Here is a 9,421-nt window from a genome sequence, read left to right as displayed (position 1 = left end):
GATCAATGCATAGATGCAGTTACAGGAAGATCTGAATGCTAAATTGAGTAAAGGCTCATGAGGGATATAACATAGATGTTCTTGCATTAAGGAAATGCAGTTCTAACATGTTACCCTATCTTCTGCATTCTTTAAAGCGATACTGTTAAGCATATAAATTTTAAAGGTCTTTCTTCCCCTAGCCAGGCCAAGTTGTCAGTCTGATACCTCATAATTTGAACCTCTGCTCTTAGTCAGCTAGAAGTGAAATTTTTCTGACTGCAGTTGAGTTATGCCACATGTTAGTGAACAGAGAAGATGGGCAATTCCTGTATAATCTCTGTGTCAAAGGACTTATTGAAAATGTGGAAGTAAATACAGGATCACAATCATGAGTAAAACTTTTGCAAGTATTTTTTTTTTTCAAAGTAAGGTAGTTCAGCGTGCCTGGTTCATCCTATTCTTGTCATTCACAGAAAAAATACAAAGGTACCTCCCATTTAGATGATTTAAAAATGAAAAACAACACACCAAACCACTAATAACAAACTAACAGAAAGACCGAAGATGTCATAGTGGCTTGGCAACATCATCTTCCACTTCCCTTGGGATGCAGTGGATGCATCTCAGCAGGTCACATGACAGTAAAACTGAGGGGGACAGGCATATTATAGTTCTTTAATTCCACTTTAGTATTATAGAATGCACTGACTGATATATGCTGCTTTTATTCAAACAATGTAATATTTACTGGCTGTGCTCCAAACCCCTCAAATTCCATCTTCATGTGAGCACTAATTTTAGAGCTGGGGGAAAAGCAGGGAGGAATAGCTATACAGAAGGAAACCAGACTGGACCTGACTCCTTATTCTTTAAGTTTGGTGTAGAACAGGAGCCAGGAGTTTTCAAGTTCCTCCTATGCCTGCCAGAATTGCGATCTCTGATAAATAATTTTGCTACTCAACCCTCCTCCTGTCCTCCCTTCCTTTCTGTTTCCATTATTTGGATTGTGAATTATTTGGTAAAGAGATGTTGCATATTTACTTCAGAATTTCATAATCATACAGAGGCAAAATTTGCCCTGTATCAAAAGTGACTGCTGGGTGTACTGTACTCCTCCTTCATATATGTAAAAAGTAAATACATCTTATTCTTGCCATGACTCATTGGCACACTCCTTCAACTGTGCTGTTTTATTCCCTTTAAAAGCTCCAATGTTATTCTTTAATAGCCAGATTTTAGAAAGTCTCTTCAGCTGATATACTAGCTTATTTTCTTTTCTGAATGTTCTGTCATTAAACAGGTTAAGAAAGGAATTAAGAGCTTCTTCTGAATTCCCAATACTGAAGAGCCTTGTAAGAAGCTCATATTTTTCACAAAAGAAAAAAAGCCAGCTGCCAGTGCCTTGAGAATCTTAACCTTTTAGGAAACCTACTTCTTTCAGCAATTTTTAGTGATATTGTGAATTCAAATATAAAAGCACCAAGGCAGAGAGGTTCTGTATCAAGGAAGGCCTTCAGAGAAAGATTGCTCACTTTTCAGACGTTCAGTGGACTTCAGAAACCAGCATACTGCATAAGGCCTGAGGTGAAATTTTAGTTCAAGTCAACAGGAATTTTGCAACAAAGATAGAACAATTAAAAGTCACTGTCATCCTTACACAGATTTTGTACTTGAAGTGGTATTAGACATACCAACAGAATGTATGGTCTGGTGCATGGGGAAAACATATTTGTCTATTACATAGACATATTTTCCTCTGCCCTCTTCTCATCTTACCATCCATTTGTCTATTTCTGCACAACAGTGTTTTCTCAATGCTTTTATGGACAAATATGAATTTCTTATATGAAGAGATAGGCTATAAAAATAACTTTTTTACTGTTATGTTTTTGAAAGGATTATGCTCTCCTCTGAACACTGTTATCACTAACTGAGTAAGAGAAGAAAGACATGTTTAGCCAACATTTTATGCATGACAAATGGTTCCACAGCTAACAGTGGTCTAGAGACCAGTTCTTTTCCTTAACAGACAGCACTCCCTCCTCGCTCTTCCTTCTTCTCTCCCACATTTTAGCCTTTGCTGTAGGGCCTTTGAGATTGGATAGGGGAAAATAAATTGTGAGGTTCCTTACCATTATTGAAAAACATAATCTTGGAGAGCTTTATGATATCTACCAGCAGCTGTTAATGAGGCTTTATTAACCTCAGACTATATAGCATGATATATTATGGTATAAATAAATGTGGTGCCAGGGCAAGCTGCATAATAAATGGCATGTTAGAGGGGATTGTGTGCCTAGGGGGTTATGACATAGAGCCTCTCCCCTCTAAGTCACCATTTTAAATTCACCACAGGTTGACAGTGACTGAAGGCCATTATTATCCAATGGCTCTTAAATAGGCTATGTGAAATAAATTGGAGGTCTCCATTCATTTCCTTAGGGAAGGAGGTCTATGTTGCAGATGACAGTAATTGTCATCTAAGTTCAAGGCTCAGCACAGGAACTGCACTTTGAAAGGATGTGGCCACTGAATGGCTCTTTTGCCTTGTACCCTGTCGCCTCGTTCAGGGCTATAGAGCATTGCCATGCTGTGGAGGGAAAGTGAATACTGTGGGCTCTTGCAGAGGCTCATTCTTTGGATAAGCAAAAAGCTTTGTTTCAGACCATTACCACTAATATCCTCTAAGGGCTTCTTTCCATACCCTGCTCTGACAAATTAATGCTATATTTAATAGTACTCTTGATACAAATAAATGAGATAACTTACGGAAATAGGTATAGCTATGGTGAATACAACGAAGAATGAGTTCCTTTGTAATTCCTAAATTCATTTATAAAGAATAATGATTTATTATAAAGTCTTGCTTGGTACTGAGGAAGAAGATAGGTGGTTTGTAAGTCTATTTCTAAATTTTAAATGGATTCTCATTGTCTAGTCTAATTAAATGGCATGCTATTAATTTTTAATAACCTGGGAAAATGAAATTACAATTGTATAAACCATTGACTAATGATTTCTTCAACAACCCCACCCCAAGAGAATTAAATATATAAACCTATAAGAAAAGTAGTTTAAATAAAAAAGGAAGCAAACAGCAAGGCAGACTCATGAATGTACTGTCTACTCAAGAAACAAGAAGTAAAATGAAAATATTAGGAAGAAAAGAGAATGTCTACCCCCCCAAACACTGTGGTTTCTTCCTTTTCAATTACCCTTACCTTTGTAATTTCATCTTCATTTTTTTGTTTTCAAGTAGTATATTGGCAAATGTAAGAACAAAGAGAAGTAGGTTTGCTAATGTCTTCCTTTGGAAGTAAAGTAACAGGAAGCAGGTATAAAACTTTTAGTTTCGCATTTCATTGAGTACATAGATTTTAAAAATTTAAAAATTTTCCAATTTGCCTCTGGAGCCTTTTTTTTTTTTTTTTTTTTAATAAGGAATAAAGTTTCATTAAAAATGTGAAGTACCAGAAATTTGTAGATCACTTTTACCAGTAAAAAAACTCCAAACAATAAAAGATATGCAGGATTGTGCATGAAATTTCCATATACCACTCTGGGAACTGGAAGTATAAATAGTCAGATAAGGTGCTATGATACCAAGTGCTAGTGTCAGGACGGGGGTACAGTCTTAGTGTCAATTAATTTCAAAAGAGAATAGTAGACAATTATTAGATAAAAACAATCAACCAATTTCCTCAAATGAAAAATAACCACAAACCCCTCCAAACATCCGCCTTCGTTACTTGGAGAGGGATTAAACTGCTTGTGTTCATTTATCTATTTATTTATTTCTTCCCCTCCCTCCTTTGAAATCAAGACTATAGACTTGAACAGGAGACCTCAGCTGGGACTTAATTAGAGGAGTTTGGACTGGGAAATGACAGTCTCAATACTATTATGCTGCTATGCCACAGCCTTTACTTCTGTTTCTGCTGCAAATATAATTAATAACCTGCACCTAGTCTTAATAGTGGCAGTAACTCTAGTGCAGAGACATTATTGCTCCGTGGCCCAAGGAGAATGCTCGTGCATTTCTGGGCTTAGTGTCATCCATCAGGCAGATTGGCCTTGTCTGTGTGAAGGGGCATTATGCAGTCAGTTAAGGCAGTTGTTTCCATACATCTTGTGGGAAAGCGATCATTTTTCAGAAATATATTAGATGCATGGACTCTTTTTTCAGTGCTCTATTGCTCTTTCTCTCTCCCCATGTATTAACCGGTATACCATTACGGCATCCTGAAGTTCCTACAGAGGCCATGAGGAATCTCTTATTATGTCTCATAGGATACGTTTTCTTCATCAGGGACACAAAAAGCAGAATATTGGCTTCCTGATGTGGAGCAGCAGCAGCTGCAGAGCACCTGCCAACCCACAGTAAATGACAGTGTAGCATGTTCTAGATACTAATAAGAGAGCACTCTTTGGAAGCCACTTCAGCTTCCTCAGTGGTAAACTAGCCACGAGGCTCTGAGCCTCATTCCCTGATTTGTCACTCACCAGAGAAACAGGGAAGACGTATCTGTAACCTTCTCTGATTTCCCCAGATACAGTGGCAGTAGTTGACTAGTGATATGGATCTTGAAGCAAGGAGGGACTGCTCCCTATGCTGGCACAGTTCTTTAAGTGTGTGGTTGGTTGGTTGGGTTTTTGTGACTTCCAGGCAAAGAGGTGACAAGTCTCTGCCTTTGAAAAGCTTTACACTGACAACCAAGATAGGAGCCACTGCTGCAGGTGTGAGGAGGCCTGGCAGAAAAGTAGAAGCTTTCATTAGCAGCGTGTTTGTGTGTGTTTGGGGCAACTAAAATCAATTCCTACTGTACAGTGGGTGAGTTGTTGTGGCCTGAGGGAGAACAGGAGTTTCTTCAGCTTTGAAGACTATGGCTGGTGTAAAAAGAGCTGGGATGGAGAAGTAATGGGTGGGTACTCAGCACGTATCTGCCAACAATGGAGCAATGTATGGAACGTGTTTAGAGGATAAAAGGAAAAAACTCTCTTCATTTAGCTTGACTGCATTTTGTCCCCCACTGTCCAATTTCTCAGGGAAGAAGCAGGATTAGTATGTAACCAGAGATTTTTCTGGCTAAAATAAGGTGTAGCTGTGGACAGCCATCTTGTCCCAGCTGTACTCACAGCCCAGATTTCAATGAATGGTGAAAGGAAGATAGATGCACATGCATGCACAAAGTAAAAACTGTGACAGTGTTTCTGTTCTCCCATTTTAATAAAGAGAGCACTGCTGGCTCTCACTGTTAAATGCAAGTTCATAAATTGTGCATGAAATTGCAGCATTTGTATGCAAAGTTTTGAGAACGTCATGGACATATGGCTGGAGTAACTGCCAAGATACCCTGGTGATAAGCACAATGTGTGTGACTAGACAGAAGCTGATTGAAGTTTAGAGGCAAACTAGCATATTACTTCTCTCTCAACCTCAAACATGTGTTTCTTCTATGCAGTTGCAACAAAAATGCTCTTTTGTATCAAAAGCTAGTCCTGAAGATGTCTAGGATTTTTGGTAGAAATATATGGTCTACATGTAAGCCCCTCAAAAAGTCTCATTACTCACATTAACTAAAACATTTTTCTTCTCCTACAGATTTATTTTTCTGTGGTTCTTGAAATACCTGAGAAGCAGGAACACCCTTTGAACTTTCTCATGTGGTAAGGCAATACTTTATTTTTCTGCTCGTTTTTCAGGCACTCTCTGGTGGAGATACAGAAGAATATGGTCCTTTGCTGCTTAACAAAGCAACGCTGATGAATTCCTAGGGCACATATGTTACATATGCTACTTTAATGCTCTGTTGCTATTGACTATTGGAAGTCTTACTCAAAACAATTAGCTTTTCTTGAAGAAGCATGGTATAGCACCAACTTGTGTTGCTGTTGCTCTAATTTAATTGGAACAGAGAAAATCCGATTTTTCGGGGCGGGGAGGGCTGTAGTGTATTCTTCTTCCCCAAACCCCAGGCATGATGAAGAACTCCAAATGGCGTTTTCAAGGCTAATAGTTAAGAAACCAACTTAGTTTCTCCATCTCTCTTTGAACTAGAGGTAAGCTGTGGTTTCTGCAGGTCCATACCGCAATGCCTGGTATGACCAAGTGTATACAAGCCAAAAGGGAGATACTTCCACCAAGCAACCAAATTTGAGACTGTGATGCCCTCGTAGATTTTTACTCATCAGCTTCTGGAAGATACCATTTGATGGAGGTGAGGGGATATTTATGTTTCTTTGTCACTGCACATTCTCTTTGCCACATACATGTAAACCATATTAAAAAGTTACTTCCAGGTTCTCATATTTAAATGTGTATGTCATATGTTTGCACTGCTTGATCTGATCAAGTTGATTCATATTTAGGTCTAATAGTCAGTTTCTTCACATGTTCTGCACTGTCTATTCTTTAAATGAATGATTTTAACAGTATTGGGACTAAACTAAGCTGGAAAATTGCTTTTGAGATGAAAGGGGGTAAAATGGTCTGTAAGTTAGTCTTCTATGGTCTCTGGTCAAAACAGAGTCTCACTGAGTGACTTTGAAGAACAACTGGGCAAGGCAGAGACCTTGACAAATAAGCTTTCAGAGACAGTCCATCTGTAATGCCTCATCTACTCCATTAATAATTTTTCTAGAGTATTTACTCATGTGTTCTTCTGGGTATAATCACACAATTGCTTTTAGCCTCCTGTTAGCCCTAACTTAAAGCAAATTGTCAGAAAATGATTGAATTATGATATTTTTTGTCTAGCAACATTTGGTTAAAAGCACATGGTCAAACCGCTGGTTTTGTACTTTAGCATTGCCCAGGAAAGAGCAAGGTTGTTTTCTCAGCTGAAGAGTAGGACTTCACAGGTCTTGTCAAGACTGCTCAGATTGATGAATGTGATTGCAACCAGGTTTTTATATTAGTTATCATCAATACCATAACCAAGCACTTGCATGTTAGTATTGTGACTATAGTGGGATCACCTAAACCAGCCTTTACTGCTAACAAGCAGTATGATAACTATATCTAAGTCATAAATCATCATCAATTTAGATAGGAATGACCATAATGGTTGCTCTGCTTCCTATTCATAGCTTATATTCCTCAGGTAGCTTACATCTTACCTTACATTCCTTGTGTATTGCAGGAAAAGCATATCTGCGTCAGAATTTACTGAATCAATACATCCAGTCTGCCCAATTATCTATTAAATGGAATACATGCTGCCCTTTTAAGCTGGCTTCGCTCTTCCTTTTTTATTAAATAAAGCATAAATTTAGATTAACAAAATTAGCAGGCACACTGATGTGCGTGTTCTACAGATTCACAGGTCATTGTGAAACCTCTTCAGATTCCAAATATGTGTAGTATTTGTGCAATGCTGTTGTAACATTATTTACCAGTCATATGTAGGCATTATGAATGCTATAAAATGAAACATCTTTTGAAGTGATTGGCCATAAAGCGTTCTTTAGACTTTTTATCTCCTTGGTACTAATGGCAAATTAGGCAGATACTCTTCTGGGCACTCTTTGTGCTGATAGAGACATTTTGTTGCAATTTGGAAGAAAGAGTAGTCATTAGTTAATGAGTGGTTTTTAGACCATGTTGTTTTTCAGTGCTCAGTTCTTCACCTTGGAGGAAGGACAGATTTTCTGTGCTAAATGAGAATGCAAATACTGCATCAGTTCAGATTAAACCTGTACATGACACAAAACTGTAATGTCAGGGACAGCAATTTCACCAAAGCAAGCAGAAAGCTGCTGGAAAACCTACAGAATAAGTGCAGATAGAAATATAGCCAGCAACATGAAAGGTTTTGCTATTGGAGTCTGTGTATTGCTGCCCCTATAGAGAACGGATCTCTGAGATGTCACTATAATTTGGAGGAACATCATCTCTCATCAACTGCCTCACCAAAATGATGGATGTACAGCTCCCCCTGCAGCCCAGCACCTTTTCTTCAAAAAGCATTGGGGCCACAAGAAAGGATGCTTTTGGTTTTTAATGGCTTTAACATTGGAAAAGATGTTTTGCATCTTAGACCTTCTCATCAGTGGGGACTTGCTCTTGTCTGTAGTGAACTTGGGATTGACATCATTGCTCTCAAGTGCATTAAGGATTCTGATCTCAGCTGAGGGTTAGGTTTTGGGTAGGGTTTTTTTTCTTTTTCCTTTCAGTAATTGTCTCAAGCCAAAGCTGGCTTCCTGCCTGCTGCTTGTTGGAGCCCTTCCCAGGACACCTCATGTTTTTCATAGAGGAGTATATTTGTTAACTTGAAAAATACAGAAGATAACTAATGTTCCTCCTCTATCCCCTGTCTTCCTTCACCACGTTGTACCCTCTGGTTAGTTCAGTGCTAACTAAAATAGACAGAAGGGATCCCCCTGGTTTTGCTTTCCATTGAAATGTCAAATTTTTTTTTTACCTGTGTTTACTTTCTGGCTGCATTCCACTCTTGTAGTTTGTGCCAGCTTTCTCCCCTCATTTCTGAAGCTTGTTTGTTTTGATTTGTATCTTTTTCCAGAAGAGCGTCTCAGAACGTGGAGGTCGAAGAAAGGCATGTAAAATTTGGGAATTCAGTTCCTGGTACAGAGGGTCCAGGGAGCAGCTTGTGGATTGAAAATTGAAAATGGTACTTTGGCTGCTCTGATTTTTGTTTCATCAAGCAATCCTCTCTGTTCCTGAACTTGCATGTATAGGAAAATTGTCTTGGATGCTAATTCTTGGATAGTAAAGGTTTGCCTGTGCAGGCTATCGGAGGTATAAACTTAAAGTATCTTAGGTAAACCACATTACAGCCCTGTGAAGCCACATATTTAGAAAAAAAAAAAAGTGCCCTAATTTCATTTTGCTTAATTTGTTTCTGCAACTAATTAATCTAAACCAAATTTAGGTCATATTTATTGTAGGCTTTTAATGTGGTTCAACTAATCCACTTGAAAGTATAATTCAGATGAATTTTCCTGAGTGTGCCATGTGGATCAGCTGTAATACACAGCACCACGCTGTCGAGTTGTCTTCCCTCAGGAGACTGAAACATATAGTTATGGTAATAAACAACAAGTGACTGCATACAGAAAAAAGATCAGTTAATCAACAGCAGTAGGAACATTGGGTGCAAATTACAGTCAGACGAGGCAGAGGAATGGTTGTGTTTTTGCTAGGCAAATGTCCCAAATTATGTCCTTTCTCACAACTAGCAAGCCCACCAAACAGACTGATTACTGACCAGCTATTTGCTTGTGGGAAGGTGGCTCAGCTGAGAGAAGGCTAAGAAAGTAAGGGTTTGGGGACAAATGCTGGCATCTTTGTTGTGATCAGGGGAAATTGCTTTGCACAGTAGAAGTAAATAAACTTTGGAGACTGATCTGGAGTCTGGGTGTAGTTTTGGCAATTCCCGGGGGAAGAAATGAGTTTGCAGGGTTTTCAATTGAGTATTTC

General features: G+C 38.6%; 1 long non-coding RNA gene across 1 annotated transcript; it reads left to right on the top strand.

Annotated features, from left to right (window-relative positions):
• The first annotated feature begins 5,582 nt into the window (after positions 1-5,582).
• Positions 5,583-8,606, top strand: LOC115608916. Its single transcript, XR_003991688.1, has 3 exons — positions 5,583-5,649; positions 6,041-6,200; positions 8,505-8,606. It is a non-coding gene; the product is annotated as an uncharacterized LOC115608916 (long non-coding RNA).
• The last annotated feature ends 815 nt before the right edge of the window (positions 8,607-9,421 follow it).

This window comes from Strigops habroptila, chromosome 1 (assembly GCF_004027225.2).
Source record: "Strigops habroptila isolate Jane chromosome 1, bStrHab1.2.pri, whole genome shotgun sequence".
NCBI lineage: Eukaryota > Metazoa > Chordata > Aves > Psittaciformes > Psittacidae > Strigops > Strigops habroptila.
This window is presented reverse-complemented; position numbering and strand designations above follow the sequence as displayed.